Here is a 14992-nt window from a genome sequence, read left to right on the forward strand (position 1 = left end):
GTGTTTTTTTTTTTTTAATTAAAGTTCTTTATTTTATGTACAAAGGATTACCATGACTTTCTGTAGCGCTGATGTCTTGGAGAATCCATTCAAGGAGAATGAATGACTTGGTCCAGCTTAATGAAGCCAGTATCCTTAGTGGACTGACGGAACACTGGCGGCGCATATTGAGGCTGTATTTCTGATCACACCGTGCCTGTTCGAGCAGACATGGCAACAGCAGGAACCGTGGCCAGATTGCCACGGGTGGCTCCAGTAGCACGGGCGGTCACCCGTCTTGCTTTCAGGAGCGCAACAAGGCAAAAAGGCTGTAGTTTTCCCATACTACACATTTCCATGAACACTTTGAAGTACCCTGATAATTCTATGTGACAATTTTACAAAATGTCAAGAGAAATAGTCATCACAGACCGTTACACAAGAACCGCATGGAGACTTTACCTTTCTGCTTGCTAGATCCCAAACCTGGGGATTTGTTCCCTCTCTCGGTGTGGAATGACGTACCTTGAAAATGCCAGGCTACACTGAGTTGAGAAAGCAGAGACCAGCAGTTCAGGCTTAGATCCCCTGTTAACTATGTAACATCACCAACAGTTGGCAATGGGAGGGCTATGCCTGGCTTACCTCTCGTCATTAATTTGCCCTCATTAAGGCCGGAACTGTTTTTTTTTTTTTTTTTTTTTGAGGCTGGAACTCTTAAGATCTAATATTGTTTGTAGTAAGGCATCTTTACAAGTTTACTTAAAAGTCACAGTTACACACAGAGAGAAGGTGAGGCAGAGAGAGAGAGAGAGAGTGAGAGAGAGAGAGAGGTCTTCCATCCGCTGGTTCACTCCCCAATTGGCTGCAATGGCCGAGCTGTGCAGATCCGAAGCCAGGAGCCAGGAGTTTCTTCCGGGTCTCCCACATGGGTGCAGGGGCCCAAGGACTTGGGCCACCTTCCACTGCTTTCCCAGGCCATAGCAGAGAGCTGGATCGGAAATGGAACAGCCGGTACTCAAACTGGCGCCCATATGGGATGCCAGCATTGCAGCTTGTGGCCTTATCTGCTACGCCACGGCACCAGTCCCTACTGCCTTCTAAAATGCCTCTCATTCTCCTTCACTTTTGTTATACCCGACAGTGTTATTTTTCTAAACTGTGTTGTGCCTTCCTTGAAAGCACCCTCTCTTTCCTTGTTTTGTACTTCTCTGACTTTTGTTTGCATTAGTCTCTCTTCTTTCTCTGGCTCCTTAACTGGGAGTGGGGCCTGATGCTCAGCCTTGGCCTATCATGGCTTTGTACACACTCTTCTCAAATCTTAATACTGTGATTTCAAGCATCCCCTTGCATACCTGCATCAGCAGTCCTTAGCCTGTCATGCAACTGCTCAGTCCAGCTTGCACTAGCTAATCCACTTGGACGGCCCTGAATCAGCTGACGTCAACGTGTTTTCTCTTTGGCCCAGTTCCCTTTCAATTTCCTTGTCAGTTAAACTTCCCCTAGGTAATTTTCACTTCTTTACCCTCTACTGCAGCAGGTTTGGGAGCAAATCTTCCTCATTCTCATCATCTTGTGAGGTTGAAGTTCTAGACAGCCAATGGATTCTTCACCAAGGAAGGGGAGATACTGTGAACAAAAAAACTAACAGTTATCAGTATAGCTGCATGCCTCTGCACTTTGTCACTTTGGGTCACTTTGTCCCAAATTATGTATTCTCTTTTTTTTTTTTTTTTTACAAAATTTTATTTGAGAGGGAGAGAGAGAGAGAGAGAGACAGGCAGTCAGATGAAGAGAGATCTTCCATCTGCTGGTTCACTCCTCAGATACCCACGTGAGTCAGAACTGGGCCAGGTGGAAGGTAGGAGCAGTCTGGATCTCCTGCATGGGTGGCAGGCACCCAGGTACTTGTCCCAATGCTTGTTGCTTCCCAGGGTGTGCATCAGCAGGAAGCTGGAATCAGAGTAGAGCCAGGCCTCAAACTCAGGTGTTCAGATATGAGATGTGGGCCTTCCAAGCAGTAGCTTAACTGCTAGGCCACATGGCTGCCCCTACTTTTCTGTTTGAATCTTCTCTTTTGTTACACAACCTAATTTTCAATAAACTTGAGTTTCATATGAATTAACATCATGTGATTATCAGGGCTCATATTTTAACCTAGATGGCTATGGAAAGAAGAGTTTGGTTGAGCCAGAGGAACCTAGGGCAATTGTGAGCACACTCTTCAGATCTTCCTGGTGTAGCCATGTAGTAGCGGCAGAGCTGTGAAAGAAGCTGGAGAGAAAGTGGTTGGGAGGTGAGAAATGATCGAAGAATAGGTAGCATCTGGGGAAAGGAATTTATTCCTTCCATATTCCCTTGTGGGTCTCATCTGCCAGCAGGAAGGGTGTGTTCTCATAGTGGATGGCCTTGCAGGCAGCCTGGGAATGGGTGGTTAATGAATATAATCCAAGCAGCAAGATCACTTGGCTGCAGATAGAACCTCATGCTCTCTTATCAGCTTAATATTAAAGCACTGGCATTTCTATCAACATTTACCTATCTCCTGCTTCTAATTTCTCTGTTAAGGCTTAGGTGGGAAAACAAAGATGTGATTTCTTGACTCTCTCAAACTTCCACACCTAGTTAATAATTAGCCCTCAATAAATGAGACGTAATTAAAGAACTTCTCCACTGTACAAATTCTCCTTGTCTCATATCATTGGGCGTGGCTGAGGACACAACCTACTTGAACTGCAGCTGCCAAAGCCAAGGGGTATCTCTGGTGCAGAGCACACAGCTAGCGTGCTTGGCAGATGTCCTGCACATATATAGCCTTATCCTGGAAGTCAGGATCTCCAGCACGGGTGAGGTAAGGTGAAGACAGACATCCCCTTAAGAGCCGCACCATCCTTTCCTAGTCCAGTCAGCATATTTTACCTCATTCAACAGAAAAATGACTCCAGGATAACTTTTATCAACCCTATTTTAGAACTCAATTTTATTTTGAATAAAATATTCTTAATCTTCTCATCTCTACCAAAGAGAAATAGATAAATGCCAAGGTCATTTTTTAAACTAATATTTGTTGAAAATTTTCCATTATTTTAACCCATTTCCTATTTGTCTTTTTCTTTAACTTTCCTATCCCAAGGAATCCAAAAAGCTGAACTCACACAAGTGACAGAGGAGAGTGATTTAGAGGGGCCCATTCCCTCTGGGTGGCCTATCCACACAAGCACAGGGTTTCTAGAACCAGGCCTGCGGTGGGTATTGATGGATTAAGCTGACATTTAAAAAGATTTGCTTATTGAGAGGCAGAGTGAGTGACAGAGAAAGGGGGACAGAGAGAGAGGAGAGAGGGAAATATTCCATCTTTTGGATCCCTTCCCAAAGGGCTGCAACAGCTAAGTCTGGGCCGGGTGAAAACCAAGAACCAGGAGCTCCATGTGGGTCTCCCACAAGGGTGGTAGTACCCCAGTTCTTGGGCCATCATCTGCTGTCTTCCCAGACACATTAGCAGGAAGCTGGATGAGAACCAGAGGAGCTGGGACTCTAACTAGCACTCCAATACTTGATGTGGTGTCTCAAGCAGTGGCTTAACCCACTGCACCAAAACACCTGCCCCTGGTAAGCTAATTTAAACACCTCCTCCACCCATTAGGAATGGGCAGGGTGACTCTAACACCTTCATCTTAGAAATGCCTTCAGCTGTATAGGGCACAATGTGCTTGTTTTTTACCCTTGATATAAAGAGCTGACTTGATAGAGAATGGTACTTAGTGAGAGAAGATGCTAATTCTCTCCTGGCCCTCCTCCACCTGTAAACTGTGCTGTATCTATCAGTGTATCACTCCCAACTTTTCTTCCCACCCAAACATGGAGTCATCAACCCACTTCCACCATTCCGTTAATGACACTTCTACTTCTTGGATTCTCACAACCCAAGGGAATTAAATTCCTCAAGCTGTGAGGTCTCTACTTGCTCTCTAAAGAAATACTGATGGGGCGATTCCCTCAGAAATCTACCCGTGTGAAAGCCTTTGGAATGCTTCCCTCACGGGGTGCCAAAGTAGCACCTCACACACTGTTGACTACCAAGGGGAATGTGCCAGGTCAGTGGAGGGATCTGCCATAAGCCCCTTAATCAAACCCGCTTTATTATGCGTGAGGCTGTCCACTGCCACCTTGTGACATGACACGTTCTGAAATGCCCAGAAATGGTGACCCAAATTCAGATAAAATCTCTCTGCATCTAACATCTGGAGGGGATAATAGAACAAGTTATAGTACAACATAGTGAAATAATTAGGAAAATACAGAGTGTGAATTCACTGTCATGGATTTTCAAAAAAACAGTGTTTGGGAGGAAAAGGCAGGAAAATATTAATTCTGGGTGAAAAGAGGCATATCAAATGCAATGTATGAGCCTTGTTTGAATCCTGGCTTCGATAGAACCAGTTACAAAGGACAGCTTTGGAACAAATGAGGAAATTGGCCTAGGAATGGATATCAGATATGATATGAAATTATTGTTAATTTTCTTAGATGTGATGATGGTATTGTGATTACATAATGGTGATGGGGAATGTCCAACCTGTAGGCCATTTAAGACCTGCAAAATCATTTGGTCTCGCCCTGCCAAGGCAGCTGTAGGTAGATTCAAAATTCAATAAATCTATAGAAGGCTAATTTTTTAAAGATTTATTTTTATTTATTTGAAAGACGGAGTTACAGAGAGAGGTAGAGCCTGAGAGAGAAAGGTCTTCTCTGTATCGTTCCAATTTTGGTATACGTGCTGCCAAAGTGAACATGAGAGAAAGGTCTTCCATCCACTGGTTCACTCCCCAAATGACCACGATGGCCAGAGCTGAGCTGATCTGAAGCCAGGAGCCAGGAGCTTCTTCTGGGTCTCCCACTCGGGTGCAGGGGTCCAAGGACTTGGGCCATCTTCTACTGCTTTCCTAGGCCATAGCAGAGAGATGGAAAAGAAGTGGAGCAGTCAGGTCTCGAACTGGCACCCACATGGGATGTCAGCACTGCAGGCTGGGGCCTTACCCCACTGTGCCACAGTGCCAGCCCCAACTTAATTTTTAAGTTGATCATTTTGTGTGGCTCAGAGTGATGTTATAAATATCCAAATGGCCATTGGCAGAAAAATATTCTCCACCCCAACGTAGCAGAACACCCTTACACTTGGGAGATGCGTGCTGAAGTATTTAGGTAGGAAATTGCCTGATGTCTGCAATTTATTTCAAATGGTTCAACAATAACAACAGAAATATGTGAAATATACACATCCCTACAAATGTGGCAAGTAGTAGGCTTATGCAGAGGACACGAAAGCACTCATTGCACTATCCTTTTACATTTTTCATATGGTAATATAAATATTTGGTAATAAGAAGTTGAAGGATGGGGCCAGTGCTGTGGCACAGCAGGTAAAGCCACTGCCTGTGGTGCCAGCATCCCAAATGGGCGCTGGCTTGAGACTCAGCTGCTCCACTTCCTATCCAGCTCTCTGTTATGCCCTGGGAAAGCAGTAGAAGATGGCCCAGGTCCTTGGGCCCCTGCACCCGAGTGGGAGACCCAGAAGAAGCTCCTGGCTCCTGGCTTTGGAGAGGCCCAGCTTCAGCCGTTGCAGCCATCTGGGGAGTGAACCAGCAGATGGAAGACCTCTCTGTTTCTGTGTCTGTCTGTCTATCTCTCTCTCTCTCTCTCTCTTGCTTCTGCCTCTCTGGAACTCTGCCTTTTAAATAAATAAATACATCTTTTAAAACAAAAACAAAACAAAAAACCAAAGCGTAAGCTCCTTGGGCTGGCGCCGTGGCTCACTTGTCTAATCCTCTGCCTGTGGCGCCAGTATCCCATATGGCCGCCGGGTTCTAGTCCCGGTTGCTCTTCTTCCAGTCCAGCTCTCTGCTGTGGCCTGGGAGGGCAGTGGAGGATGGCCCAAGTGCTTGGGTCCTGCACCCGCATGGGAGACCAGGAGGAAGCACCTGGCTCCTGGCTTTGGATCGGTGCAGCGCCAGCCGTGGCGGCCATTTGGGGAGTGAACCAATGGAAGGAAGACCTTTCTCTCTGTCTGTCTCTCTCTGTCTATAACTCTACCTGTCAAATAAATTTTTTTTTAAAAAAAAAAAAAGCTCTATAAGCTCCAAAATGTTCATTAAAAAAAAAAAAAAGGAAGTTGGAGGAGAAACGTTTGTTAAACAACCCCCATAAATGCCTGCAGATAGCTAGGATAACTTTTCAGAAAGATACCACTTTCCTCTCCCAGCAGGGTCAGATCTTGCTGCATGAGGTGGGCAGTTAAGGCTGAGAGACAGCTGAGGAACCCTCTATCCCATAAGAGGGTGCCTGGGTTCAGGTCTCCACTCTGCTTGTGATGCAACTTCCTGCTAATGCACACCTCGGGAGGCAGCAGGTGAGGGCTCATGTCCCTGCCAGTTAGAGTTCTGGGCTCCTGGCTTTGGCCTGGCCCAGCCTCAGTCCATGGAGGCAGTGGGGGGGGCGGGGGGGAGGGACTGGCAAGTGGGATCATGTGCTCTCTCTCTCTCTGCCTCTCAAATGCAGAAAATAAAGAAATGAAAAACATCTTGCTGTTTATTTTGTGTAATTGTTTGTACATGAGTCTTATCTACAGTGGACCCCAGACATGGCCTAGTACTGCACAGACACTAAGACAGTGTTCTGAGCCCTCACTATGTGCATACATTCATACGATGGGGCCAAAGGAGCTGTCAGTCAAGGCAGGGATAACAATTACTAGTAGCAAATGGTTATGATTTATAAGATGTTCTTTTTTTAAATTTTTAAGATTTATTTATTTTTTAGTTTGAAAAGCAAAGAGACAGAGGTAGATATACATAGAGCAATCTCATTTTTTGGTTCACTCCCCATACATATCCAAGAACCAGAGCTGGGCCAGACCAAAACCAGGAGCCAGGAGCTCACTCTGCGTATCCCACATGGGATATGCGGGGCCGGAAAGTGCTTGAGCCATCACCTGCTGCCTCCCAAGTTCACATTGGTAGGAAGCTGGAATCTGAAGCAGAGCCAGGACTCAAAGCCAGGCACTCTGATATGAGAGATCTGTGTTCCAAGGGGCGTCTTAACTCCTGCACCAATTGCCTGTGTAGTGTTCTTTGTTATGTAAGACGTGTGGTTGCTAGGTTCATTATTTTAGGAAATATTCAAGATATGCTTTCAAGTTCTTCGGAAGATAGCATGGATTGTAATATTAGAAAGAATGCTGTAAAACAACCTCCCTTTTTTTTTTTTTTAGTTTATCATTTGCGTATTTTTGTTTAATCTTTCCAGCTCAGAAAACTCCTGACAATCCACGAAAGATACCTGACATTGGCAGGTGCCCCCGCCCCATTCGCCTGAGGGCTTACCTTTTTGATTTAAGGTAAAGCATCCATCTTTATGCTCCCGGCGTTCTCCTTGGCTGGGCCCAGAAGATTCCTTCAGTGTGATTGTGTGTGAGTTGTCCAGCCGCTGACCCTAAGCCCGGAAGCCTTTCTATTGTACTGGATAAAGGAACTCCGCTTACTGAGGGAAGCCTGGTGATTACTCGGCTGGAATGAGCCAAGACTCACGCTCTCGGGAGCTGGCGGGGCGGTTCTGCGGGCTCATCCCGCAGGGCCCCTGCGCTGTCGTCATGGGTGGGCCGATGGTGCTCCTGGACAAGAAAAACAAGTTTCTGTGAGCATGTCCGTTTATTAATGACCAAGCCTAAGCTTTTAAAGGGGGCGTAGCTAATTCAGGGCAATACTAATGCCATAGGATGAAGCTGATACTGGTGCCGCTACGCTTCTCCAGTCAGCTTGAAGGTCACGTAGGCTACCACAGCTTGCCTGGTGGGCCTGGGCCACACCCGGGGAGCAGTTTGCCTGTTTGGCTGGGGTGGGGGGAGATGTGCCCAGGGCTCCCGCCGCCGCCCACCAGCAGTCAGGCTAACTGCATGGGCTAGGCAGGCAGTTTCACGGGGTCACCACACGGTTCTCCTAATGCTTTTCTCTGAAGGGTTCCCCACCTGCAGGTGGATCTGCCTCTGGGCCCAGAGCAGGGAGTGATGGGAAGAGAATTTCACAGGCAGTTCATGATTCGTATGTATTTCCCTAGGCTCGGCCCAGAAAAGGCTGCAACGCTGTGAAGGAGGCCAGGGAGAAGTCACCGTCTGTGAACCAGGAAGGGGCCCCGCACACATCCTCAGTCTGCTGGTATCTGGGTCTTCCCATACTCCAGCTGGGTTAGAAACAAATGCCTGTTGCTTCTATGCTGCCCTGTCTAGGGTATTTTGTTGTAAACGCACAGATAAGACATACGTGTTGAAGGAAATCTGCCTCAGATCTTGCAGTGGCCTCTCAGTGTCAGTTAGAGCAGTGGCATCTAAACTCATTGTCACGTGTGGTCCCTGTTACCTCAGACTGGATTTACAAGCCTCTGCTGGTCACCCACTAGGATTCAGCCACAGGGACTGGCTTGGGAGGGGATAACACAGAGTCTATTGTAGTTGTCCAGTAAAGAAAGATGACTTGACCTGAAGCAAACACTGGGGTTTGGGGCAGGGAGCGCATGAGCAGGAGTGCAGATCTTAGAGCCGTTTCTAAAGGAAGCAACAAGGTTCATCGTTGACGTCTACCCATAATCCTCTACGGCGCTTGATTTTTAGATCACAGATAATGAAGAGCTATCTGAAAAGGCAGGCTTGTCAACTTTCACCTCTCTGGCTTTCTGTTGCTCTAAATCTCACACGTGGTCATTGAAAGCCGCAAATGCTGAGCAGCCGTGCTGTGAGCCGTTCATTCTGTGTGTTCATCTGCTTGTGGACACAGAAATGCTGATGATGGAGGGAACGCAGCAGTCGGGCCACACTGCACATTCTTCCCCGCTGCAGTCCTCCAAGGGGATCGCTCTCTAGCCTTCGTGAGGAATGACCTGGATCTGCTCACCACCTGGGTATTACTCCATCAGTGATCACAAGGAAAAAGTGACAGAACGGCATTTTAAACATTTTAAAGCTTGCATTTTAGGGTATGTCTAAAGATAAAAATTTAGCTAGCATCAGTGCCTGTCTCCAGGGAAGAGGACGTGGGACAGGAGGCCAGGAGTGGGAGGTTTATTTCTATTACTATATACCCGTTTATATATTTTGAATCTTTTTTAATAAAAAGATTTACTTATTTATTTGAAAAGCAGAGCAACAGAGAGGGGGAGAGATAGAAAGATCTTATATCTGCTGATTGACTCCCTAAATGCCCACAACAGCCAGGGCTGGGCCAGGCTGAAGCCAGGAGCCAGGAACTCCATTTGTCTCCCATATAGGTGGCAAAGACTGAAGTACTTGAGCCATCATCCACTTCCCAGGCACATTAGCAGGGATCTTGACTGGAAGCGGAGTAGCTGAGTTGCAAGCCAGTACTCTGATATGAGACACAGGCACCTAACCTGCTGTGTCACAAGCCTGCCCCTGTATTTTGAATCTTGTATTGTGTTTATGTACTACCTACTCTTAAAGAGAAAATTGTTGTAAAAATGGCAGCTCTAAAAGGCAAGAAAATCAAATCCTACTGATTAACATTTCCTAGAATTACATTTGCAAAATTTTAGGATGTTTTCCCCAAATGGGAAAAAGTTTTGCAGGCTGCTGAATGCGGCCTCTGGGCTTTGAGCTGGGAACCATGGGGATAAAAGCAGTGGTGGATGACCTTGGAGCCAGTCAGGCTTGGGCCGGTCCCAGCACCGCTGGGAGTTCCACTTCTCTCATCTCTCAACTGTGAGGCTGTGCGGGGTGGTCTCTGCAGCCCCTTTCATCATGGATATTCCATGAATGTCGATGGCCATTCATTGCACAGTGTGAAAAGCCTCTTTTGACCTCTCTATCAGAGGAGCCATTTTAATCAGCAATGGCCATGGCACCGCATCTCCAAGACAGGCCAAGTGCTTGAGCCGCACCAGCTTTCACACCCGCGAGGCTGGTGGATTTGCTGAACAGCTGAGGCCGGCCTGTCTGCAGGCTTGCCTGGGAGCCACAGGCCTGCGCGTGCCAGTCCACAGGGGCTGAATCTGAGTCTGAATATTAATTTCACCCGCAGGAGCCAAAGCACAGGAAAAATCTTCAGGCTTCCTTCAAATGGAATTTTTTGTTTCATCTTTTTGGAAACAGATTTTTAAAGAAAAATTTAGGTATGGTGCTAGAAGAAGAAGAAGAAAAAAATCATGTTTCTGATTGCCCATATGACATATATTATCAGAAATACAGAGAAAAAATAGTGCCTATGGAAGGGAAGAATGAAAGTCGAGTTCGGCTTTTTTTTTTTCTTCGACAGCTACAAGTTGTTGGGGCTAACATGTGGAGCGTGCTGTGTCCTTGAAACACTCCCAAGGGCAGCTGTGTGTTTCATCCCTGCAGAGCCTGATGGAGCAGAGCAGTCTAGGGGTCTGCACCTCTGTCCCTTGCAGAACCTTCAGTGCATTCATTTCAAGTGCTGAGCCTGGGCCAACCCAGCTAGGGCCACGTGGACTTGAGACCAGGAAGGGCAGTCCTCACGGTACCATAGGCTGCCTGCCTTCCCTTCCTCCCCTCTGCTCCTGTGTTGCTCAGTGATGTGCGGATGCTTGCGAGGCTGGGTTCTTGTGAAGGTCTTCCCTGAAGCTGTTTAAGGCATTTAATATACAGTCTTTATGCCTTCAAAGTGACTTCTAGTTTTTCTGTTGCTTGTTGCCTGAAGTTTGACAAAGGCAGTTTGTCCATTGAGGCAGCGACTCCCCTACCTTTCCCCCATGCTCTTTGGCCAAATGGGGACGATGAGTCCTTGGTCCTGGGTCAGATTCCCTGGATGGCAGGTGTGGCATGAAGGGCAAGAGTAAGGAGGCTTTACTCTCCTATCCATGTGGCTGATCAGGGTAAACCCCGGATCTTCTAGCTGTGTGGATTTCCAAGAGAAGGGATTAGTTGCAAACAGCTTTAGGAATTTCTTTCTGCACTTGCCCTTCTCTCCCTGTCGCTGACCCCTTGGGTATGGAGAGAGTAGCTTACAGCCCTGCTGGTTCCTGTCAGAGCCACAGCCTGGGCTTGCTGGCTTACGAGGGATTGGGAGCAGAGAAGGTGGGAAAGGAATATTCAAAGGGAAAAATATATTCAGATGAGAACTCAAACACCTGACTAAGGCGGATGCTGTCCCCATAGGTTTGACACAATTCCCCTAGGGGCGCTGAGGTCTTTGGGGCCCAGAATGGTGCCTTCCCCCTAATTGTTCTCCAATTCCTCACTCTGAAATAAACGGACACTTAGAATTCTAGTTCTTTCCATCCTTGGAGAGTCCAAGCTCCTTGGAAAGCACTCCAGAAATCTGAGTTTGGGGCAGTGTTTTCTTTTTTCTGTTTCTTTTTACATACCATTGTGAGAACAGCTTTGTTCACTTTCCAAGCAGATGAACAGATCAGTATTTCCCCAGATCTGGTGCTTATAGGAAGATAGGGAGCAAGGCCTTGTTTATTATATCGGAAGCTATTTTGCTGCCGTGCTAAATTCACTGATGGTGTGCACAGCAGCATTATAAATTGTGTACTAATTGCATAGCCGACTTCATTATCCTCTCCTGAAAATATGCAATCTGTCCCAAACAATCAGCACTTCATTATGTTTCCATATTGTCTCCTAATTGTTCCATGTGTGGGTTTGCGCTGTGCGGACTCTGGAAGGCAGAGGTCTGACTTAAACTTTTTCAATTCCCAGCACAATGATACTTGTCCACCCTAATTAACACTGTCACTTGGCAGAGTTGGCATTTGAAGACAGCGATGGTAGCATAAGCATCAACTAATCTGAATTCCTTGGGACAAGGCAAGGCTAAACTGAAATAAGCTTTAAAGAAGTGAAGGATGTTTAGCAAATTCATCCATCTTTCAAGTCCCCAGAGAGCAGCGACCGCGTCTCTCTTCACCGCTAATGCATCCCCATCACTGAGCCCAGGGTTTGGCAGGCAGCAGACACTGAATGACTATTTTAAGTTAATGAATTAACATTTTTTTTTTTTTTAGCTTCTGTTGGGTCTAGGTCTTGTGCTAATGGATGACAATCTGAAGACAGTCTTCTCTCTTCAGAAGCGTGCTGGGGAGGAGGAGGAATGTCAGAATTGAAAACAAATCATTACCACAGAATCTGAAAAAAGCTGTTAGGATTCTATTCAAAGGGCTTTAGAATCAGAGAAGGAAACTTCCAGGTGGGCACAGCCTTTGGGATGCCCGTGTCCCATACTGGAGTGCCCGGTTCAAGTCCTGGCTGCTCTGCTTCCCTTCCAGCTCCCTGCTAATGCACACCCTGGGAAGCAGCAGGTGACGGCTCAAGAACTGGGGTGCCTGCCACCTTTGTGGGAGACCCAAAATGAGTTCTGGGCTCCTGACTTCAGCCCAGCCCCACCCTGGCTGTTCACTCATTTGAGATAGTGAATCAGCTAATGGAAGATCTCTATCTGTCTCTTTCTCTCCGTATCTCTGCCTTTAAAATAAAATGAAAAAAAAAAAATTAAAAAATGTACAAATTGTATTTCCAGTAAGAAATGTATGTCAGAATATGTAAAGAACTTTTCAACTCAGCAATCAAAAAAAAAAAAAATTCCAATAAGAAAGAAGGAAGCTGCTAGCTGTCCAGGGGAGTCAGGGAGACCTCCCACTGGAAATTACACACACAGACATTTGATGAGTTTTTAAGGAAGACTAAGAATTTGCTCGGTGGAAAATGTGAAGACATTCTGGGCTGAGGAAACAGCTGGAACAAGTTCGGAGAGCTGTGAAAGGCCGTGTTTTGGGGAAACTTAAAATAGTTCCAAAGGCTAATGGATAAGATGTTTTGAGCCCATTGAAGAAATAAGACAAGGAGGTTGGAACTTGTTTGTGAGAGTTTTAGGGTTGATCTTGTAGGCAGTGGGGGACCAGTGAAATGATTTTTTTAAGAATTATTTTTTTATTTATTCGAAAGATAGAATTACAGAGAGAGGTCCTCCATCCACTGGTTCACCCCCCCCCCCCCCAGTGACTACAACGGCCAGAGCTGAGTTGATCAGAAGCCAGAAGCCAGAAGCCTCCTCCAGGTCCCCATGCAGGTGCAGGGGCCCAAGCACTTGGGCCACCTTCTGCTGCTTTCCCAGGCCATAGCAGAGAGCTGTGTTGGAAGTGAGGCAGCCAGGACTCAAACCCATGCCCATATGGGATGCTGGCACTGCAGGCCAGGGCTTTAACATACTGTGTCACAGCGCTGGCCCCTAGTGAAAAGGTTTTGAGTAACAAACTGATGTGAGTAGCTTTGGCTTTGGGGAACTCAGTGTGTGTCGTGTGATGACAGGACTGGAATGGAAGAGGAGACAGAAAGACCAGAAAGACAGCCTTAAAGGTGCATGGCACCTGGAGTTAGAGATGAAGATGGGTAATGAGGTAGTGCAACTGGGGATGGAGAGAAATGGAATGATTTGAGAGCTGTTCCCTGACCCCCTCCTTTTTTTTTTTTTTTTTAATTTGACAAGAAGAGTTACAGACAGTGAGAGAGAAACAGAGAGAAAGGTCTTCCTTCCATTGGTTCACTCTCCAAATGGCCGCTACGAACGGCGCTGCGCCGATCCAAAGCCAGGAGCCAGGTGCTTCCTCCTGGTCTCCCATGCGGGTGCAGGGCCCAAGCACCTGGGCCATCCTCCACTGCCCTCCCGGGCCACAGCAGGGAGCTGGACTGGAAGAGGAGCAACTGGGACTAGAACCTGGCACCCATATAGGATGCTGGTGCCGCAGGCAGAGGATTAACTGAGTGAGTCACGGTGCCAGCACCCCTCCCCCTTCCTTTAAATCAGTTTTATTCTCTGAAGGGACAGGATACTAAAGATTAGTTTTATACAGATGGCCAACAGCCCTAGGGTGGGGACCAAATGCTCACCCCATCACATCATTGTGAATATCATACATTGCATTACTCTTGTCACTTATGCACTTTTTTTTTTTTTTGACAGGCAGAGTGGACAGTGAGAGAGAGAGAGAGAAAGGTCTTCCTTTGCTGTTGGTTCACCCTCCAATGGCCACCGCGGCCGGCGCAACGTGCTGATCCGATGGCAGGAGCCAGGTACTTATCCTGGTCTCCCATGGGGTGCAGGGCCCAAGCACTTGGGCCATCCTCCACTGCACTCCCTGGCCACAGCAGAGAGCTGGCCAGGAAGAGGGGCAACCAGGACAGAATCCCGCGCCCCGACCGGGACTAGAACCCGGTGTGCAGCCGCAAGGCGGAGGATTAGCCTAGTGAGCCGCGGCGCCAGCTCACTTATGCACTATTAATATTTGCTGAGACTCGCTTCAGTGTTATGGGTACAAGGGTGGAGGTTCTGCTTTCACAATCCGATAAAGGACACGAACAAACAGAAGCGACTGCAGAGCAGTGTGACAGTGATAGCAGTTCAGGCTCCTGCAGACTGACTGAGGAATGAGGAAATCCGGGGCTTTATTTTGTAATACAGAGGCCATTCCATAGCCCCAACCACACTTTATGCCCCCCCCCCCCCCAATTTTTAAAGGTTTATCACTTTAGGAGACCCAGCAATCCCCTTCATGACCTTTTGAGGATCACTGAACTGGAAAATTATACCCTTTCTTCTCCCCAACAGATCAATGGCACTACTTACAGAATTCATTCCCCATAGATAGCAAAAGTTAAACTAAACTTCGCACTAAATTAACTTTGTATTTTCCCTCCTTCAGTTTCATTGCTGAACATCTTCCCAGTGCCTTCTGGTTCTCATTTGTCTGGTGCACACAATGTCCTTATCTTTCTTTGGGTCTTCTGCGTGTCTCTTGAGACCTCGCATTCCTCTCTGCTCAGGGAAAAACAGAGAGTTTCATCTTGGACTGGAGTGGAACAAGCCGGTCCTTGACTGTGTTGACTTGGGATAGGCTTTTCCTGTGGGGGCTACAAGGAAGCCGCCCCTGTGTGGGAGGGCAGGGCATAGGGTCCAGTGGCAGGCAGCTGGGGGAGGAAGAACTTCCTCAGCCA

At 47.1% G+C, this 14992-nt stretch overlaps 1 long non-coding RNA gene across 1 annotated transcript; it reads right to left on the reverse strand.

The window, feature by feature from the left end:
• Nucleotides 1–4650: 4650 nt before the first annotated feature.
• Nucleotides 4651–14604, reverse strand: LOC138848475 (uncharacterized). The gene is made up of 2 exons (XR_011386298.1): nt 7359–14604; nt 4651–4922 (listed from the first exon to the last, which is right to left on the reverse strand). It is a non-coding gene; the product is annotated as an uncharacterized lncRNA (long non-coding RNA).
• Between the last annotated feature and the right edge of the window lie 388 nt (nt 14605–14992).

The sequence above is a fragment of the Oryctolagus cuniculus genome, chromosome 2 (assembly GCF_964237555.1).
Source record: "Oryctolagus cuniculus chromosome 2, mOryCun1.1, whole genome shotgun sequence".
Lineage (NCBI taxonomy): Eukaryota > Metazoa > Chordata > Mammalia > Lagomorpha > Leporidae > Oryctolagus > Oryctolagus cuniculus.